Raw genomic sequence first — 21891 nt, 5'->3', positions numbered from 1 at the left:
TGCAGGTAAAAGTTGAGGCCTGTTAGGTCAAAACTTGATGTAGTCAGTTTGTGACAAAGCAAATATGAATGTATTTACACTGGGATCTCTGCTAGTCACTGCGCACAGCGTTATAGACATCAATTCAGCCTTCAGAGCAGAATACAAATACATATAGGAGGTCATTCCGAGTTGATCGCGCGCTAGCAGTTTTTAGCAGCCATGTAAACGCTAAGCCGCCGCCCTCTGGGAGTGTATCTTAGTTTAGCAGAAGTGCGAACGAAAGGATCGCAGAGCGACTACAAAAAAAAATTGTGCAGTTTTTAGTGATGAGCGGGTTCGGTTTCCGAGAAACCGAATCCCCCCGAACTTCACCCTTTTTAGACGGGTCCGAGCCATACTCGGATTCTCCCGTATGGCTCGGTTAACCCAAGCGCGCCCGAACGTCATCATCCCGCTGTCGGATTCTCGCGAGATTCGGATTCTATATAAGCAGCCGCACGTCGCCGCCATTTTCCACACGTGCATTGAGATTGATAGGGAGAGGACGTGGCTGGCGTCCTCTCCGTTTATATACTAGTTATATACAGGTTGAGTATCCCTTATCCAAAATGCTTGGGACCAGAGGTATTTTGGATATCGGATTTTTCCGTATTTTGGAATAATTGCATACCATAATGAGATATCATGGTGATGGGACCTAAATCTAAGCACAGAATGCATTTATGTTTCATATACACCTTATACACACAGCCTGAAGGTGATTTTAGCCAATATTTTTTATAACTTTGTGCATTAACCAAAGTGTGTGTACATTCACACAAATCATTTATATTTCATATAGACCTTATGCACACAGCCTGAAGGTCATTTAATACAATATTATTAATAACTTTGTGTATTAAACAAAGTTTGTGTACATTGAGTCATCAGAAAACAAAGGTTTCACTATTTGACCCTCTCTCAAAAAAGTCCGTATTTCGGAATATTCCGTATTTCGGAATATTTGGATATGGGATACTCAACCTGTACTACACAGTTGATCTGATTGCTTAGCTTATTGTGGGGAGGATTGGGGAGCAGCTGTTAGGACTCGGAGTAGAGTGCAGAGTTTTGCTAATAGTGACCACCAGTTTTTTATCCGTTCTCTGCCTGAAAAAAACGCTCCATACCATATCTGTGCTCAGTGTGCTGCATGATATATCTGTGCTGAGTGCTCACACTGCTTAATTGTGGGGACTGGGGAGCAGCTATAGCAGGAGTACAGTGCACAGTTTTGCTGACAGTGACCACCAGTATACGTTTGTCTGCCTGAAAACACTCCTGTGGAGTCTTTTTTTTTATACTATAAACGCAGTCTGCTGACAGTGTCCACCAGGTCCATTATACTGTATATAGCAGTACGGTAGGCCACTGCTGTACCTACCTCTGTGTCGTCACTCGTCGTCCATAAGTATACTATCCATCCATCTACATTGTATACCTGTGGTGTCTTTTTTTTTAATACTATAAACGCAGTCTGTTGACAGTGTCCACCAGGTCCATTATACTGTATATAGCAGTACGGTAGGCCACTGCTGTACCTACCTCTGTGTCGTCACTCGTCGTCCATAAGTATACTAAGTATCCATCCATCTACATTGTATACCTGTGGTGTCTTTTTTTTATACTATAAACGCAGTCTGCTGACAGTGTCCACCAGGTCCATTATACTGTATATAGCAGTACGGTAGGCCACTGCTGTACCTACCTCTGTGTCGTCACTCGTCGTCCATAAGTATACTAAGTATCCATCCATCTACATTGTATACCTGTGGTGTCTTTTTTTCTTTATACTAAGTATAAACGCAGTCTACTGACAGTGTCCACCAGGTCCATTATACTGTATATAGCAGTACGGTAGGCCACTGCTGTACCTACCTCTGTGTCGTCACTCGTCGTCCATAAGTATACTAAGTATCCATCCATCTACATTGTATACCTGTGGTGTCTTTTTTTCTTTATACTATAAACGCAGTCTGCTGACAGTGTCCACCAGGTCCATTATACTGTATATAGCAGTACGGTAGGCCACTGCTGTACCTACCTCTGTGTCGTCACTCGTCCATAAGCATACTAAGTATCCATCCATCTACATTGTATACCTGTGGTGTCTTTATTTCTTTATACTATAAACGCAGTCTGCTGACAGTGTCCACCAGGTCCATTATACTGTATATAGCAGTACGGTAGGCCACTGCTGTACCTACCTCTGTGTCGTCACTCGTCGTCCATAAGTATACTAAGTATCCATCCATCTACATTGTATACCTGTGGTGTCTTTTTTTCTTTATACTATAAACGCAGTCTGCTGACAGTGTCCACCAGGTCCATTATACTGTATATAGCAGTACGGTAGGCCACTGCTGTACCTACCTCTGTGTCGTCACTCGTCATCCATAAGTATACTAAGTATCCATCCATCTACATTGTATACCTATGGTGTCTTTTTTTCTTTATACTATAAACGCAGTCTGCTGACAGTGTCCACCAGGTCCATTATACTGTATATAGCAGTACGGTAGGCCACTGCTGTACCTACCTCTGTGTCGTCACTCGTCGTCCATAAGTATACTAAGTATCCATACATCTACATTGAATACCTGTGGTGTCTTTTTTTCTTTATACTATAAACGCAGTCTGCTGACAGTGTCCACCAGGTCCATTATACTGTATATAGCAGTACGGTAGGCCACTGCTGTACCTACCTCTGTGTCGTCACTCGTCGTCCATAAGTATACTAAGTATCCATTCATCTACATTGTATACCTGTGGTGTCTTTTTTTCTTTATACTATAAACGCAGTCTGCTGACAGTGTCCACCAGGTCCATTATACTGTATATAGCAGTACGGTAGGCCACTGCTGTACCTACCTCTGTGTCGTCACTCGTCGTCCATAAGTATACTAAGTATCCATCCATCTACATTGTATACCTGTGGTGTCTTTTTTTCTTTATACTAAGTATAAACGCAGTCTGCTGACAGTGTCCACCAGGTCCATTATACTCTATATAGCAGTACGGTAGGCCACTGCTGTACCTACCTCTGTGTCGTCACTCGTCGTCCATAAGTATACTAAGTATCCATCCATCTACATTGTATACCTGTGGTGTCTTTTTTTCTTTATACTAAGTATAAACGCAGTCTGCTGACAGTGTCCACCAGGTCCATTATACTGTATATAGCAGTACGGTAGGCCACTGCTGTACCTACCTCTGTGTCGTCACTCGTCGTCCATAAGTATACTAAGTATCCATCCATCTACATTGTATACCTGTGGTGTCTTTTTTTCTTTATACTATAAACGCAGTCTGCTGACAGTGTCCACCAGGTCCATTATACTGTATATAGCAGTACGGTAGGCCACTGCTGTACCTACCTCTGTGTCGTCACTCGTCGTCCATAAGTATACTAAGTATCCATCCATCTATATTGTATACCTGTGGTGTCTTTTTTTCTTTATACTATAAACGCAGTCTGCTGACAGTGTCCACCAGGTCCATTATACTGTATATAGCAGTACGGTAGGCCACTGCTGTACCTACCTCTGTGTCGTCACTCATCGTCCATAAGTATACTAAGAATCCATCCATCTACATTGTATACCTGTGGTGTCTTTTTTTCTTTATACTAAGTATAAACGCAGTCTGCTGACAGTGTCCACCAGGTCCATTATACTGTATATAGCAGTACGGTAGGCCACTGCTGTACCTACCTCTGTGTCGTCACTCGTCGTCCATAAGCATACTAAGTATCCATCCATCTACATTGTATACCTGTGGTGTCTTTTTTTCTTTATACTATAAACGCAGTCTGCTGACAGTGTCCACCAGGTCCATTATACTGTATATAGCAGTACGGTAGGCCACTGCTGTACCTACCTCTGTGTCGTCACCCGTCGTCCATAAGTATACTAAGTATCCATCCATCTACATTGTATACCTGTGGTGTCTTTTTTCTTTATACTAAGTATAAACGCAGTCTGCTGACAGTGTCCACCAGGTCCATTATACTGTATATAGCAGTACGGTAGGCCACTGCTGTACCTACCTCTGTGTCGTCACTCGTCGTCCATAAGTATACTAAGTATCCATCCATCTACATTGTATACCTGTGGTGTCTTTTTTTTTTATACTATAAACGCAGTCTGCTGACAGTGTCCACCAGGTCCATTATACTGTATATAGCAGTACGGTAGGCCACTGCTGTACCTACCTCTGTGTCGTCACTCGTCGTCCATAAGTATACTAAGTATCCATCCATCTACATTGTATACCTGTGGTGTCTTTTTTTTCTTTATACTAAGTATAAACGCAGTCTGCTGACAGTGTCCACCAGGTCCATTATACTGTATATAGCAGTACGGTAGGCCACTGCTGTACCTACCTCTGTGTCGTCACTTGTCGTCCATAAGTATACTAAGTATCCATCCATCTACATTGTATACCTGTGGTGTCTTTTTTTCTTTATACTATAAACGCAGTCTGCTGACAGTGTCCACCAGGTCCATTATACTGTATATAGCAGTACGGTAGGCCACTGCTGTACCTACCTCTGTGTCGTCACTCGTCGTTCATAAGTATACTAAGTATCCATCCATCTACATTGTATACCTGTGGTGTCTTTTTTTCTTTATACTAAGTATAAACGCAGTCTGCTGACAGTGTCCACCAGGTCCATTATACTGTATATAGCAGTACGGTAGGCCACTGCTGTACCTACCTCTGTGTCGTCACTCGTCATCCATAAGTATACTAAGTATCCATCCATCTACATTGTATACCTGTGGTGTCTTTTTTTCATTATACTATAAACGCAGTCTGCTGACAGTGTCCACCAGGTCCATTATACTGTATATAGCAGTACGGTAGGCCACTGCTGTACCTACCTCTGTGTCGTCACTCGTCGTCCATAAGTATACTAAGTATCCATACATCTACATTGTATACCTGTGGTGTCTTTTTTTCTTTATACTAAGTATAAACGCAGTCTGCTGACAGTGTCCACCAGGTCCATTATACTGTATATAGCAGTACGGTAGGCCACTGCTGTACCTACCTCTGTGTCGTCACTCGTCGTCTATAAGTATACTAAGTATCCATTTATCTACATTGTATACCTGTGGTTTCTTTTTTTCTTTATACTATAAACGCAGTCTGCTGACAGTGTCCACCAGGTCCATTATACTGTATATAGCAGTACGGTAGGCCACTGCTGTACCTAACTCTGTGTCGTCACTCGTCGTCCATAAGTATACTAAGTATCCATCCATCTACATTGTATACCTGTGGTGTCTTTTTTTCTTTATACTAAGTATAAACGCAGTCTGCTGACAGTGTCCACCAGGTCCATTATACTGTATATAGCAGTACGGTAGGCCACTGCTGTACCTACCTCTGTGTCGTCACTCGTCGTCCATAAGTATACTAAGTATCCATCCATCTACATTGTATACCTGTGGTGTCTTTTTTTCTTTATACTAAGTATAAACGCAGTCTGCTGACAGTGTCCACCAGGTCCATTATACTGTATATAGCAGTACGGTAGGCCACTGCTGTACCTACCTCTGTGTCGTCACTCGTCGTCCATAAGTATACTAAGTATCCATCCATCTACATTGTATACCTGTGGTGTCTTTTTTTCTTTATACTTTAAACGCAGTCTGCTGACAGTGTCCACCAGGTCCATTATACTGTATATAGCAGTACGGTAGGCCACTGCTGTACCTACCTCTGTGTCATCACTCGTCGTCCATAAGTATACTAAGTATCCATCCATCTACATTGTATACCTGTGGTGTCTTTTTTTCTTTATACTAAGTATAAACGCAGTCTGCTGACAGTGTCCACCAGGTCCATTATACTGTATATAGCAGTACGGTAGGCCACTGCTGTACCTACCTCTGTGTCATCACTCGTCGTCCATAAGTATACTAAGTATCCATTCATCTACATTGTATACCTGTGGTGTCTTTTTTTCTTTATACTATAAACGCAGTCTGCTGACAGTGTCCACCAGGTCCATTATACTGTATTTAGCAGTACGGTAGGCCACTGCTGTACCTACCTCTGTGTCGTCACTCGTCATCCATAAGTATACTAAGTATCCATCCATCTACATTGTATACCTGTGGTGTCTTTTTTTCTTTATACTATAAACGCAGTCTGCTGACAGTGTCCACCAGGTCCATTATACTGTATATAGCAGTACGGTAGGCCACTGCTGTACCTACCTCTGTGTCGTCACTCGTCGTCCATAAGTATACTAAGTATCCATCCATCTACATTGTATACCTGTGGTGTCTTTTTTTCTTTATACTATAAACGCAGTCTGCTGACAGTGTCCACCAGGTCCATTATACTGTATATAGCAGTACGGTAGGCCACTGCTGTACCTACCTCTGTGTCGTCACTCGTCGTCCATAAGTATACTAGTATCCATCCATCTACATTGTATACCTGTGGTGCCTTTTAGTTGTGCGCATTAAAATATGGAGAACAAAAATGTGGAGGTTAAAAAAATAGGGAAAGATCAAGATCCACTTCCACCTCGTGCTGAAGCTGCTGCCACTAGTCATGGCCGAGACGATGAAATGCCATCAACGTCGTCTGCCAAGGCCGATGCCCAATGTCATAGTACAGAGCATGTAAAATCCAAAACACAATAGATCAGTAAAATGACCCAAAAATCAAAATTAAAAGCGTCTGAGGAGAAGCGTAAACTTGCCAATATGCCATTTACGACACGGAGTGGCAAGGAACGGCTGAGGCCCTGGCCTATGTTCATGGCTAGTGGTTCAGCATCACATGAGGATGGAAGCACTCATCCTCTCGCTAGAAAAAAGAAAAGACTTAAGCTGGCAAAAGCACAGCAAAGAACTGTGCGTTCTTCTAAATCACAAATCCCCAAGGAGAGTCCAATTGTGTCGGTTGCGATGCCTGACCTTCCCAACACTGGACGGGAAGAGCTTGCGCCTTCCACCGTTTGCACGCCCCCTGCAAGTTCTGGAAGGAGCACCCGCAGTCCAGTTCCTGATAGTCAAATTGAAGATGTCAGTGTTGAAGTACACCAGAATGAGGATATGGGTGTTGCTGGCGCTGGGGAGGAAATTGACAAGGAGGATTCTGATGGTGAGGTGGTTTGTTTAAGTCAGGCACCCAGGGAGGCGCCTGTTGTCCGTGGGAGGAATATGGCCATTGACATGCCTGGTCAAAATACAAAAAAAATCAGCTCTTCGGTGTGGAATTATTTCAACACAAATGCGGACAACAGGTGTCAAGCCGTGTGTTGCCTTTGTCAAGCTGTAATAAGTAGGGGTAAGGACGTTAACCACCTCGGAACATCCTCCCTTATACGTCACCTGCAGCGCATTCATCATAAGTCAGTGACAAGTTCAAAAACTTTGGGCGACAGCGGAAGCAGTCCACTGACCAGTAAATCCCTTCCTCTTGTAACCAAGCTCCTGCAAACCACACCACCAACTCCCTCAGTGTCAATTTCCTCCTTACCCAGGAAAGCCAATAGTCCTGCAGGCCATGTCACTGGCAAGTCTGACGAGTCCTCTCCTGCCTGGGATTCCTCCGATGCATCCTTGAGTGTAACGCCTACTGCTGCTGGCGCTGCTGTTGTTGCTGCTGGGAGTCGATCGTCATCCCAGAGGGGAAGTCGGAAGACCACTTGTACTACTTCCAGTAAGCAATTGACTGTCCAACAGTCCTTTGCGAGGAAGATGAAATATCACAGCAGTCATCCTGCTGCAAAGCGGATAACTCAGGCCTTGGCAGCCTGGGCGGTGAGAAACGTGGTTCCGGTATCCATCGTTAATTCAGAGCCAACTATAGACTTGATTGAGGTACTGTGTCCCCGGTACCAAATACCATCTAGGTTCCATTTCTCTAGGCAGGCGATACCGAAAATGTACACAGACCTCAGAAAAAGACTCACCAGTGTCCTAAAAAATGCAGTTGTACCCAATGTCCACTTAACCACGGCATGTGGACAAGTGGAGCAGGGCAGACTCAGGACTATATGACTGTGACAGCCCACTGGGTAGATGTATTGCCTCCCGCTGCAAGAACAGCAGCGGCGGCACCAGCAGCAGCATCTCGCAAACGCCAAATCGTTCCTAGGCAGGCTACACTTTGTATCACCGCTTTCCAGAATACGCACACAGCTGAAAACCTCTTACGGCAACTGAGGAAGATCATCGCAGAATGGCTTACCCCAATTGGACTCTCCTGGGGATTTGTGACATCGGACAACGCCAGCAATATTGTGCGTGCATTACATCTGGGCAAATTCCAGCACGTCCCATGTTTTGCACATACCTTGAATTTGGTGGTGCAGAATTATTTAAAAAACGACAGGGGCGTGCAAGAGATGCTGTCGGTGGCCCGAAGAATTGCGGGCCACTTTCGGCGTTCAGGCACCGCGTACAGAAGACTGGAGCACCACCAAACACACCTGAACCTGCCCTGCCATCATCTGAAGCAGGAGGTGGTAACGAGGTGGAATTCAACCCTCTATATGCTTCAGAGGATGGAGGAGCAGCAAAAGGCCATTCAAGCCTATACATCTGGCCACGATATAGGCAAAGGAGGTGGAATGCACCTGTCTCAAGCGCAGTGGAGAATGATTTCAACGTTGTGCAAGGTTCTGCAACCCTTTGAACTTGCCACACGTGAAGTCAGTTCAGACACTGCCAGCCTGAGTCAGGTCATTCCCCTCATCAGGCTTTTGCAGAAGAAGCTGGAGACATTGAAGGAGGAGCTAAAACAGAGCGATTCCGCTAGGCATGTGGGACTTGTGGATGGAGCCCTTCATTCGCTTAACCAGGATTCACGGGTGGTCAATCTGTTGAAATCAGAGCACTACATTTTGGCCACCGTGCTCGATCCTAGATTTAAAACCTACGTTGTATCTCTCTTTCCGGCAGACACAAGTCTGCAGGGGTTCAAAGACCTGCTGGTGAGAAAATTGTCAAGTCAAGCAGAACGTGACCCGTCAACAGCTCCTCCTTCACATTCTCCCGCAACTGGGGGTGCGAGGAAAAGGCTAAGAATTCCGAGCCCACCCGCTGGCGGTGATGCAGGGCAGTCTGGAGCGAGTGCTGACATCTGGTCCGGACTGAAGGACCTGCCAACGATTACTGACATGTCGTCTACTGTCACTGCATATGATTCTCTCACCATTGAAAGAATGGTGGAGGATTATATGAGTGACCGCATCCAAGTAGGCACGTCAGACAGTCCGTACGTATACTGGCAGGAAAAAGAGGCAATTTGGAGGCCCTTGCAGAAACTGGCTTTATTCTACCTAAGTTGCCCTCCCTCCAGTGTGTACTCCGAAAGAGTGTTTAGTGCAGCCGCTCACCTTGTCAGCAATCGGCGTACGAGGTTACTTCCAGAAAATGTGGAGAAGATGATGTTCATTAAAATGAATTATAATCAATTCCTCCGTGGAGACATTCACCAGCAGCAATTGCCTCCAGAAAGTACACGGGGACCTGAGATGGTGGATTCTAGTGGGGACGAATTAATAATCTGTGAGGAGGGGGATGTACACAGTGAAAGGGGTGATGAATCGGATGATGAGGAGGAGGTGGACATCTTGCCTCTGTAGAGCCAGTTTGTGCAAGGAGAGATTGATTGCTTCTTTTTTGGTGGGGGCCCAAACCAACCAGTCATTTCAGTCACAGTCGTGTGGCAGACCCTGTCACTGAAATGATGGGTTCGTTAAAGTGTGCATGTCCTGTTTATACAACATAAGGGTGGGTGGGAGGGCCCAAGGACAATTCCATCTTGCACCTCTTTTTTCTTTCATTTTTCTTTGCATCATGTGCTGTTTGGGGAATATTTTTTTGAAGGGCCATCCTGCGTGACACTGCAGTGCCACTCCTAGATGGGCCAGATGTTTGTGTCGGCCACTTGGGTCGCTTATCTTAGTCACACAGCTACCTCATTGCGCCTCTTTTTTTCTTTGCATCATGTGCTGTTTGGGGAGTATTTTTTTGAAGGGCCATCCTGCGTGACACTGCAGTGCCACTCCTAGATGGGCCATGTGTTTGTGTCGGCCACTTGTGTCGCTTAGCTTAGTCACACAGCGACTTTGGTGCACCTCTTTTTTTCTTTGCATCATGTGCTGTTTGGGGAGTATTTTTTTGAAGTGCCATCCTGTCTGACACTGCAGTGCCACTCCTAGATGGGCCAGATGTTTGTGTCGGCCACTTAGGTCGCTTATCTTAGTCACACAGCTACCTCATTGCGCCTCTTTTTTTCTTTGCATCATGTGCTGTTTGGGGAGTATTTTTTTGAAGGGCCATCCTGCGTGACACTGCAGTGCCACTCCTAGATGGGCCAGGTGTTTGTGTCGGCCACTTGTGTCACTTAGCTTAGTCACACAGCGACCTTGGTGCGCCTCTTTTTTTCTTTGCATCATGTGCTGTTTGGGGAGTATTTTTTTGAAGGGCCATCCTGCGTGACACTGCAGTGCCACTCCTAGATGGGCCAGGTGTTTGTGTCGGCCACTTGTGTCGCTTAGCTAAGTCACACAGCGACCTTGGTGCGCCTCTTTTTTTCTTTGCATCATGTGCTGTTTGGGGAGTATTTTTTTGAAGTGCCATCCTGTCTGACACTGCAGTGCCACTCCTAGATGGGCCAGGTGTTTGTGTCGGCCACTTGGGTCGCTTAGCTTAGTCACACAGCTACCTCATTGCGCCTCTTTTTTTCTTTGCATCATGTGCTGTTTGGGGACAATTTTTTTGAAGGGCCATCCTGTCTGACACTGCAGTGCCACTCCTAGATGGGCCAGGTGTTTGTGTCGGCCACTTGGGTCGCTTAGCTTAGCCATCCAGCGACCTCGGTGCAAATTTTAGGACTAAAAATAATATTGTGAGGTGTGAGGTGTTCAGAATAGACTGAAAATGAGTGGAAATTATGGTTATTGAGGTTAATAATACTATGGGATCAAAATGACCCCCAAATTCTATGATTTAAGCTGTTTTTTAGGGTTTTTTGAAAAAAACACCCGAATCCAAAACACACCCGAATCCGACAAAAAAATTTCGATGAGGTTTTGCCAAAACGCGTCCGAACCCAAAACACGGCCGCGGAACCGAACCCAAAACCAAAACACAAAACCCGAAAAATTTCCGGTGCACATCACTAGCAGTTTTAGAGTAGCTTCAGACCTACTCAGCGCTTGCGATCACTTCAGACTGCTTAGTTCCGGATTTGACGTCACAAACACGCCCTGCGTTCTCCCAATCACGCCTGCGTTTTTTCGAACACTCCCTGAAAACGGTCAGTTGACACCCAGAAACGCCCCCTTCCTGTCAATCACTTTGCGGCGGCCATTGCGACTGAAAAGCTTCGCTAGACCTTATGTAAAAAATACATCGGCCGTTGTGAAAGTACATCATGCATGCGCATTGCGCCGCATATGCATGCGCAGAAGTGCCATTTGTTTGCATCATCGCTGCGCAGCGAACATTTTCAGCTAGTGATCAACTCGGAATGACCACCCATTATACATTATTCACTGAAGGTGGGTGACTTATAATTATATCATAACACACAGCTCTGATTTGTTAATACATTGTACATGGGAGTAAGAGGGTGTGACAGTCTAGGGGTGTATGTTATGCACCCCCCGAAACTTACAGTAGGTTTTGTGACATTTACCTGCAGCTTTAAAGATAACAAGTTAGGGTCACACCATACCTCCCAACATGACCTTCTCCAGGAGGGACACAATGCTCTGCTCCTAGACTTCCCTCTTACTGTATGATTGCCATCACCTGTGCTGAAACACCTTTCTTATCTATTCACCTGTTCAACACAGGTGATGGCAATCATACAGTAAGAGGGAAGTCCAGGAGCAGAACATTGGGGTATATTTACTAAGGTCCCGATTTTGACCGAGATGCCGTTTTTTCTTCAAAGTGTCATCTCGGTAATTTACTAAGCAAAAATCACGGCAGTGATGAGGGCATTCGTAATATTTTGGAAGTCCTAGGAAAAAATCACGAATCAATACACCATCGGTCAAATACGCCTGCAATTTGGTAGAAATCGGGAATTTACTACAAAGTGCAAAACACAAACACTGCCGACAATAGCCAAACACTGCCGTGCTAAAATACAAATCGTGAAAAAGTGCTAAAAAAAAACAGACCTGCTTTTTTATCCCGTGTTTGTATAGGCATGCACGGATCCATGAGATCCGTGCATGTTTTTCAGTGGGAAGGGGGGGGAAATGTTATAAATTTTCAAAAAAAAAATGCGTGGGGTCCCCCCTCCTAAACCAAACCAGCCTCGGGCTCTTTGAGCCGGCCCTGGTTGCAAAAATATGGGAAAAAAATTGACAGGGGTTCCCCCATATTTAAGCAACCAGCACCGGGCTCTGCGCCTGGTCCTGGTTCCAAAAATACGGGGGACAAAAAGAGCAGGGGTCCCCCGTATTTTTGAAACCAGCACCGGGCTCCACTAGCTGGACAGATAATGCCACAGCCGGGGGTCACTTTTATACAATGCCTTGCGGCCGTGGCATCAAATATCCAACTAGTCACCCCTGGCCGGGGTACCCTGGGGGAGTGGGGACCCCTTCAATCAAGGGGTCCCCCCCCAGCCACCCAAGGGCCAGGGGTGAAGCCCGAGGCTGTCCCCCCCATCCAATGGGCTGCGGATGGGGGGCTGATAGCCTTTGTTCAAAGTGAATTATATTGTTTTTAGTAGCAGTACTACAAGGCCCAGCAAGCCTCCCCCGCAAGCTGGTACTTGGAGAACCACAAGTACCAGCATGCGGCGGAAAAATGGGCCCGCTGGTACCTGTAGTACTACTACTAAAAAAATACCCCAATAAAGACAACACACACACACACCTTGAAAGTATAACTTTAATACATCCATCCACACCTCCATATACATATACTTACCTTATGTTCCCACGCAGGTCGGTCCTCTTCTCCAGTAGAATCCATGGTGTACCTGTAGAAAAAATTATACTCACATAATCCAGTGTTTTAGGCTCCTCTGTAAATCCTTTTGTAATCCACGTACTTGTAAAAGTAAAAAAACGGATACCCGACCTCGCACTGAAAGGGGACCCATGTTTTCACATGGGTCCCCTTTCCCCGAATGCCTGGAACCCCCTCTGACTTAAGTCCAAGAAGGTTCCATCAGCCAATCAGGGAGCGCCACGTTGTGGCACCCTCCTGATCGGCTGTGTGCTCCTGTACTGTATGACAGGCGGCACACGGCAGTGTTACAATGTAACGCCTATGCGCTCCATTGTAACCAATGGTGGGAACTGTCAGGTCAGCGGTTGACCGAAAGTGACCTCACCGCTGACCTTGTCTTTATTGGGGTATTTTTTTAGTAGTAGTACTACAGGTACCAGCGGGCCCATTTTTCCGCCGCATGCTGGTACTTGTGGTTCTCCAAGTACCAGCTTGCGGGGGAGGCTTGCTGGGCCTTGTAGTACTGCTACTAAAAACAATATCATTCACTTTGAACAAAGGCTATCAGCCCCCCACCCGCAGCCCATGGGATGGGGGGGACAGCCTCGGGCTTCACCCCTGGCCCTTGGGTGGCTGGGGGGGGGGGGAACCCCTTGATTGAAGGGGTCCCCACTCCCCCAGGGTACCCCGGCCAGGGGTGACTAGTTGGATATTTGATGCCACGGCCGCAAGGCACTGTATAAAAGTGACCCCCGGCTGTGGCATTATCTGTCCAGCTAGTGGAGCCCGGTGCTGGTTTAAAAAATACGGGGACCCCTACTCTTTTTGTCCCCCGTATTTTTGGAACCAGGACCAGGCGCAGAGCCCGATGCTGGTTGCTTAAATATGGGGGAACCCCTGTCCATTTTTTCCCCATATTTCTGCAACCAGGATCAGCTCAAAGAGCCCGAGGCTGGTTTGCCTTAGGAGGGGGGACCCCACGCAATTTTTTTTTTACATTTAAACTTTTTTTTTTTTTTTTTACAAGGTGCACAATGAAGCCCAGCACGGATCTCTCAGATCCGGCCGAGATTCATTGTATTAAAGTCGGCAGTGTTTTACAAGTCACTCACGTAAAACACTGCCAAAAAAAACGAATGACATCGACATCGGAAAACCCGAAAATGCAGAATACGGCAGCTTAGTAAATTAGTCGTAATCAATTCAAAAAGTTGCATATTTACACTTTCGATATCATTCGTGATTGAACTTTGACCTCAAACGGGAAAATACGATTCTTAGTAAATTTACCCCATTGTGTCCGTCCTGGAGAAGGCCATGTTGGGAGGTATGTGTATTACAGTTCTTGTGGGTCTACTCAATATTTCAGGACTTTAATAATGCCAGGGGATGTCCCTTTCCATACAGCCAAGGTGGCTCCGGGTGAGGTCCATTATGGTTCATACTAGGGTTACCACCTCATCCCTTTAATTCTGGAAACATATTAATTACACAGGTTCTGTGGCTGATTAAAACCAGGTGAAATGGAGTCTTGAAGTCAGCCAGCCACAGAACCTGTGTAATTAATGTGTCCAGAATTAAAGGGATGAGGTGGTAGCCCTAGTTCGTACTTTAACAGTTAACAAAATGTCTCCTCCACGTTCCAGTGCAGTTAACCCCTCAACATCTTTTGCAGCTACAGAGAATGAACTGAAACACCTCTATTATGATTATCTCTATTAACCATATCTCCCAACTGTCCTGATTATGGAGAGACAGTAGCATTTTCCCGCCGTCCCACCAACCGCAGTGGAGGGGAGGGGGGTGGGGGGGAGAGTTGGGAGAAGTCCTCCCAGTGCTTACTTTCCAATCATCTCTAGAATGGATCCGGGATGACGGGAACGCTATAGCAGCACGTGCTACCTCGTTCCCCTGATCTGAGCTTTGCAGGAGCGTGTGAAGCTGTTTATAATTTTCAGGCATTATAGTCTGGTCTGCCCTAGCCAGATTGAGGGGGGATGCAGGGCATATTGTACCACGGGCCCCCCTGCGTCTGGGGCCCACTGATCAAAGCACACTGATATCACTAGCTTTCCCTCTTAAAGCGAGAGCTAGAATGTGAGCAGGGCGTTATGCAGTGCAGGCAGAGACACAGGAATATCAGGTTCATGTGCTACAAATGGAGCCTTCTGACCAGAGGAGATATAGGTGGCTGGAGAGAGCTGTAAGTGACACAGGGATCCCATCTTCTCCTCCTCCTTGCCTGGGTGTCTGAGTCCTGTGTAAATTTTTATGCAACTAAACCATTTGGGTCTAGAGATAGAGACACACACAGAGTCCTCCTGAGTCCTGTCCCAGTGTGTAAGTAGTACAGAGGCTATTCTTGCATGTGACAAGATAAATTATTTTATTTTTCTATGTGTATTTTAAGGTTAAGTTGTCTTTGTTTCACTACAAGAAACTTTTATAAAATAGTTGTCTTTTAATTAGGTGAAGCTACTGTATAAACAGTACCCAGGCATTATTAAACTATTAGTTTAAAACGAATATACACCATTGGTTTAAATTTAATATATACAATCTATACCTCTCACCATGAACCATTCCAGGAGGGACTTTCTTCTTATTTTATGATTGAAAACACTTGTGTTGAAATACCTTTCTTATCAATTAAATAGTTCAACACAGGTGACGCCAATCATATATTAAGAGGAAAGCCCAGGTAAAGAGCAATTTGTCCCTCCTGGAATGGGACATGTTGGGAGGTATGCACAACCTAATATACATCCCCCACCTTTCACCGGGGCCCCCCTGTCTTAAATTCCCCAGGCACCCCCAGGGCTTAATCCGGCCCTGTGATTGGCCCAATAATGCCTGATAACCGGATAGTGGGGTCATTCCGAGTTGTTCGCTCGTTATTTTTTTGTCGCAACGGAGCGAATAGTCGCTAATGCGCATGCGCAATGTCCGCAGTGCGACTGCGCCAAGTAAATTTGCTATGCAGTTAGGAATTTTACTCACGGCATTACGAGGTTTTTTCTTCGTTCTGGTGATCGTAATGTGATTGACAGGAAGTGGGTGTTTCTGGGCGGAAACAGGCCGTTTTATGGGAGTGTGTGAAAAAACGCTACCGTTTCTTGGAAAAACGCGGGAGTGGCTGGAGAAACGGAGGAGTGTCTGGGCGAACGCTGGGTGTTTGTGACTTCAAACCAGGAACGACAAGCACTGAACTGATCGCAGATGCCGAGTAAGTCTGGAGCCACTCAGAAACTGCTAAGAAGTGTCTATTCGCAATTCTGCTAATCTATCGTTCGCAATTTTAATATGCTAAGATTCACTCCCAGTAGGCGGCGGCTTAGCGTGTGCAAAGCTGCTAAAATCAGCTTGCGAGCGAACAACTCGGAATGACCCCCAGTGTGCAGCTAGCGTTATTCTCTTTGCAATTGGATCATAATTGCCTGAAATCTGAAAACAGCGCATTCCTTTAGAGTGTTCCCACCTGCTCCCTGCTCTAAGTAATAGATAATCAATGGCATCTCTCTTCTGTAGCGTTCCTTCTCTAAGTTCCCTCAGTTCATGACTTATGAGTGCGATAGCTGGGCTAGTAACATTGAGAGACTTTGATAACCCACAATTCTGTTTATAACTCTGAATTATACAGACTGAGGTGTCTATTTATCACCATCCACATCTGATGGTGCGGATGACAGGTGATAAACTAGACCAAACTCGTAATGCGATAACTGAGCACATTGCAGGGATGTATCAATTATCACATGCAGGAACAGAGCTTGTGGTCAAGCTCTGTCCCTGCGATGCCTCTCCGCAGCATCATCAGGGTATTTTTCGTAAAAAATACCCCGATGTCCTGCTGCGCTTGCGCCGCCCGTCGCCACCCGCCACCGTTGGGTGTGCCCCCCCGTCGCTACTACCCTCGCGCCCCAAAAATCACCCCCTTCCCCCTAGATTTTATACTTATTACCAGTCGCAGGAGACGGTGTGCGCTGCTCCAGGAGGCTGCCAGGTGCTGGGTCCTTCTTCTGCGCTGTCACCCCCGGTGCTGTAAAGTGAGCTGCTATTTTGCAGCATCATTTTACTGCATGGGGGGGGGGGGGGTCACAGCGCAGCACATGAAGGACCCGGCAGCGCTAACAGGAGCACCAATTACCGGACACACACAGCTGGTCTCTGGAACCCGGGCCCCTCACAGCTTTCTCTGCCAGGGATACCAGTGCCCGGATACTGACCGCTGACAATGCCAACAGACGGAATCCTGGCTGACAGGGGCTATTCCCACTCGTGGGAGTCCACGACACCCATAGTGTGGGAAAAGAACCTGTGGTGAGTGCAGCGAATCCGCAAGGGGGCTCTCTGTGCTCGCCCTGCTGCCGGCGCACTGACGGCCGGGATGCTATTGTCGGTATACTGTCAGGGAGCATCTTAGTCGCTGGTATATCATACTGAACCTGCTTGAGGATGTAGCAGTCTCTGTACACATCCGCCGATGCATTACAGCTACGAATAACCCAGTTAAACAGTAATGGTTTTATTGTAGATAAAGCAGGAGCTGCTGTACTCACTGTTATACACACTGGTAGTGCTGCCTGCCCCACCCCCTGTGCGCATCGTAATGATGCCATGCATGTGATGTCATGATATGGGCATGGCCCATGGGGTACATTTGAGCCCTGTTACGGTGCGGTCTGTGTGGGGTTCTCTCAATCATGATCCTATGCAGTTTTGCTACAGCTCCTTCCCTCCGGCCCTTGTGATTATCCTGTCATAGCAGGAAGAAACGTTGCTGGATTAAGTGTGGCGCAACGCTGCAAGATGATGTTGGGTGGCATCGATGATGCCAGCTCCCATTTGATAAGCCTGGATGCAGTGATATGTTCGGTGGCGGAACCATTGAGAAAAGCTGCTACAGCACGTGGCACAATGTGTGGCCTAGCACTAGGGGCCTAATTCAGACCTGGTCGCTCCTCTGTGAATTTGCAGAGGTTTGCGATCGGATAATCGCCGCCCAGGCAGAGTGAATACCCGCCCTGTGCAAGTCTGCGTACGCCGTGTGGAAAGCTTTGCAAACGCCGGTCATCTGCAAATCCGTTCACAACTCACTCACCATGGAATGATTTTCCAGTCTGTGCAGTTTAGTTACAAGGATAACTTGCAGTGGTGCTGACAGCTTTTCCCATCCCGTGGTAGATGACACAGAAACGGAAGTATATAACCTAGTTACCACGGCTGGACTGAGTCGTGCGCTGGCTGATTCCCAGAGTAACGTGGCCCGCAGCTACACATAACGTGTCACGCCCGGTTTCTGGCAGTAACGTCTGCATTTAGCTAGCAGCCAGATCAGGATTAGTTGTTAGCCTCGGGCCCGCTCTCTATTTTATTACCTTAAACAATAGTGTTTTTTGCAGAATCCTCATATTACTTTTGCCCACATTTTATAATTGCAATTTATTCTAATTATAAATCAGTTCCTTGAGCTTGGCGACACCAAGTGGTCAGACGCTGAACTGCAGCTGTGAATTCTAGTATTATTGGGGGTCATGCCGACCCGATCGCTCGCTGCAGTTTCTCGCAGCGCAGCGATCGGGTCGGAACTGCGCATGGCATGCCAGCCATCGTTGCCTAGCGATCGCCTCTGAGGCAGAGGAGGTCGCTGGGCGGGAGGGAGCTGTACGACGCCATTAGGCCGCTGTTTAGGGGGAGTGTTCCGGCCAACGCAGGCATGACCGTTGGGGGGGAGGGCCGCGATGGCTGCGTGACGTCACACGCAGCCACTGCGGGCCGGGTCGCTCTCGGCCAGCATGCTAAAGCTGCGCTGGTCGGGAGCTACTCTTGAAGTGCAAAGGCATCACCGCTGTGCGATGCCTTTGCACTTCTGAGGGAGGGGCCGACACTGACATGCGGGGCGGACTAGCCCTGTGCTGGGCGTCCCCCCGCATGTCAGTGTGAATGATCGTAGCTGTGCTAAATTTAGCACAGCTATGATCAACTCGGAATGACCCCCATTGTGACAGGAGATGTGGTAGACTGAGCTTCATAGAATTAGGAGCAAGACCAGCTAAAGGGTACAAAACTTGTCATGTAAGGGATGTAAATGCTAGGTTTTTTTTTTCTTTTGCAGAAAGCTACAAACATTACGCTGGGTGTTAGCTAGAAGTAACTGCTCCTCAGCAAAATTGTGATGGGGCCTCCACCCATCAAAGTCACTCCGAAGTTCTCCTTCATTACTCAGACCCAGACATGTGTATAGATGGACCAAGTGATACATGCTCCCTAAGACGATTATCATTGGAATCTGGATTGAGCAAGTAACCAGGATACTGTAAGTCTGTATCTTAGTGATGACGCGCTCTTGTGTTCTCTAGGACATTACCCCAGGCCTCCTCTTCAGTCTCTTCCAGAAGCTCAGTACATTGGGTGGATGTTTCTGTCATGTGTGATGATGTCACAGTCTTACATCTGCTCCACTTGCAGGGTCAATGACCAGAGTGGGGTTCAGAGGTCCAGGAGGAGATGTATCAAACATTGGGGAGAGATAAAGTGGAGAAGATGCCCAAAAACGTTTAATCAGCTTGTAACTGTAATTTCATAGATTGTGCTAGATAAAGGACAGAAACTCATTGGTTGCTATGGGCAACTTCAGTTTATCTCTTTCCAAGATTCCATACATCTCCCTTCCAATCTGTTCTACTGGCCATGCCTAGGGCCCAAACCCCTGTGACCACTGTGTACAGTACATGTGGGTAACTGGTAGACTCAAAGCATCTGTGCCACTATACAGACCCGGTAAGTGCAATGCCACGTAATATGGGTGAATTTGGAACATACACTGTAATAAATCCCTACTTATATAGCAAAATGAAACAATGCATGTTGCTCAGTCATACAGCCATACTGTAAGAGTAGTTTAGAGCGCGGGTTAGAACACGGTTATGTGTTTTCCCATAGTTCCCAGGCACAGCACATATAAGGGAGATCTGTAGTGCAGTTAGTATGTATCAGGGAGATAATATGGTCAAGTAAATGTATCAGAGAGATACTAAGCTCAAGTAAAAAATCGATACAAAATAAATATACACAGGTTTCAAGCAATGTGCCTGCTCAACAGTAAGTGTCTGTATTTGCTTACCACACAACTTTGGAATAGAGTAGCTACACATAGTAAAAATCCACAATGTTTGTAGCTTACAGTATGCCAGCGTCTTCTGTGAGAATATGTAGGAGTCTGCCACAATAAACATGTCATGACTACTGATTTCTATTAATTATGGATAGTCTGCAGCCATTGAATGAACATCGAAATACTATCTGAGACTGCTTTTCATAAAAGCTGTCAGACCTCACAATGCGGGCTACATGAAAGCTACTCCATATTACAAGGAAATCCTTAGGAGATGTTGGGATCTGTTTTAGAAAACTGTTGACACAGTGCCTATTTCAGTAAGGATTGCATTTGCAAAGTTGCTCGCAGCAGCTTGGCAAAATGCAATGCAATTCAGGTGGACGTGCATAGCACTTCCTTCCTGCATTTGCAATAGCAATACTGCAATCAATGCGTTCGCAGTTTGGGATTAACATCGCTACCGAGCTTACTCAGACTACTTGTCGCTGGGCCGCTTGCAAGGCCAAGGAAACTGCGTCTTGTGACATGCGCCTGTGTAGTTTCCCGATAGTCATCCAATAGTGATCCAAGGTGAATTAGGCCCACAGTCCTGTCACGTTGAGCTCCTTAGCATTTGTATGCATATGCATACAAAATCCCCTTTCAATTTCATTCTAATGACATTTGGTCACAGAGTTGTCCGGGCAACACCAGGTACTGCAATGTGTATGTCATACCAACAAGCAGTCCTAGCCACATCATTTGCAGTTCCAGGCACAGCAATGTACATCGTGTGGTTTTACCGTGCGTGGTGCAGAGTGGTTACAAGGTGGAGTTATTGCTAAATCTGTGCAAGAGGAAAAGCAAAGACTGGCCACAATTTCAGGGAGCACCATGTGATTTTTCCTATGTATGAAACATGTGCAATGTGTATAATGGTTGTATTCCATGATATACTTATATTACATTCTATTCATTCCAGTACAGGTGTAAAACCATTTTAGTTCCAATGTAAAACATTACGTCCTATGTATTACGCTGTATTTCTTGGTATTACTGCGTTTACGCTTCTTCAGTGTTGTGTATTTAGCTTTTTGTTTGTTTTCTACTTTTCCTTGTTGGTTCTATCTGCTGGTCGGTGCTACAGAATGTTATAGATAAGTGATTACAATAATAATACCAGGTATGTACACGGGTGTAGTATGGTATGCCGGCGACCAGCATACCGGCGCCGGGATCCCGACCGCCAGCATATCGGCAGCTAGGCGAGCGCAAATGAGCCCCTTGCGGGCTCGCTGCGGAATAGTTGTCGGTATGCCGTCTGTCGGGATTCCGGTGCCGGTATACTGAGCGCCGGGATCCCAACAGCCGGCATACTGAATACCACCCATGTGCACCGCTGCCCCCTACTGTCATAAATGTAGGACACATCAGAAGTGTGTAAACAAAACTGAGCATAAATAGTTGTTAGAGATAGGTCTGGTGTATGTATATATATATATATATATATATACAGATGGGTCCACAGTTATCTTGACTAATTTGCTGCGCCTAGTCACAACATGGTTTATTAACATAAACCCTTCATCTATTGTTCTCAGCTGCAATGCAATACAGAGAACAATACAGCAGGGGATTAAGTCATTACAGCAGGGGATTAAGTCATTACAGCAGGGGATTAAGTCCGGCTGGCCAGTCTCAATTAATCCTATTACAGGTCAAGATAAATGTGGACCCATCTGTATATATATATATATATATATATATATATACTGTCAGTTGCCCAAAGTTTCACAAACAAAAAATATCAGACAAGGG

General features: G+C 46.1%; 1 protein-coding gene across 1 annotated transcript in view; it reads right to left on the bottom strand.

The window, feature by feature from the left end:
- The window catches only part of LOC134943934 (zymogen granule membrane protein 16-like), a 57497-nt gene extending 39281 nt beyond the window's left edge, over positions 1–18216 (bottom strand). The window contains exon 1 of the mRNA XM_063932494.1: positions 18079–18216. The gene's annotated coding sequence lies outside the window, so the exon portion shown is untranslated. The remainder of the gene's footprint in view (positions 1–18078) is intronic.
- Between the last annotated feature and the right edge of the window lie 3675 nt (positions 18217–21891).

The sequence above is a fragment of the Pseudophryne corroboree genome, chromosome 7, assembly GCF_028390025.1.
Source record: "Pseudophryne corroboree isolate aPseCor3 chromosome 7, aPseCor3.hap2, whole genome shotgun sequence".
NCBI lineage: Eukaryota > Metazoa > Chordata > Amphibia > Anura > Myobatrachidae > Pseudophryne > Pseudophryne corroboree.
This window is presented reverse-complemented; position numbering and strand designations above follow the sequence as displayed.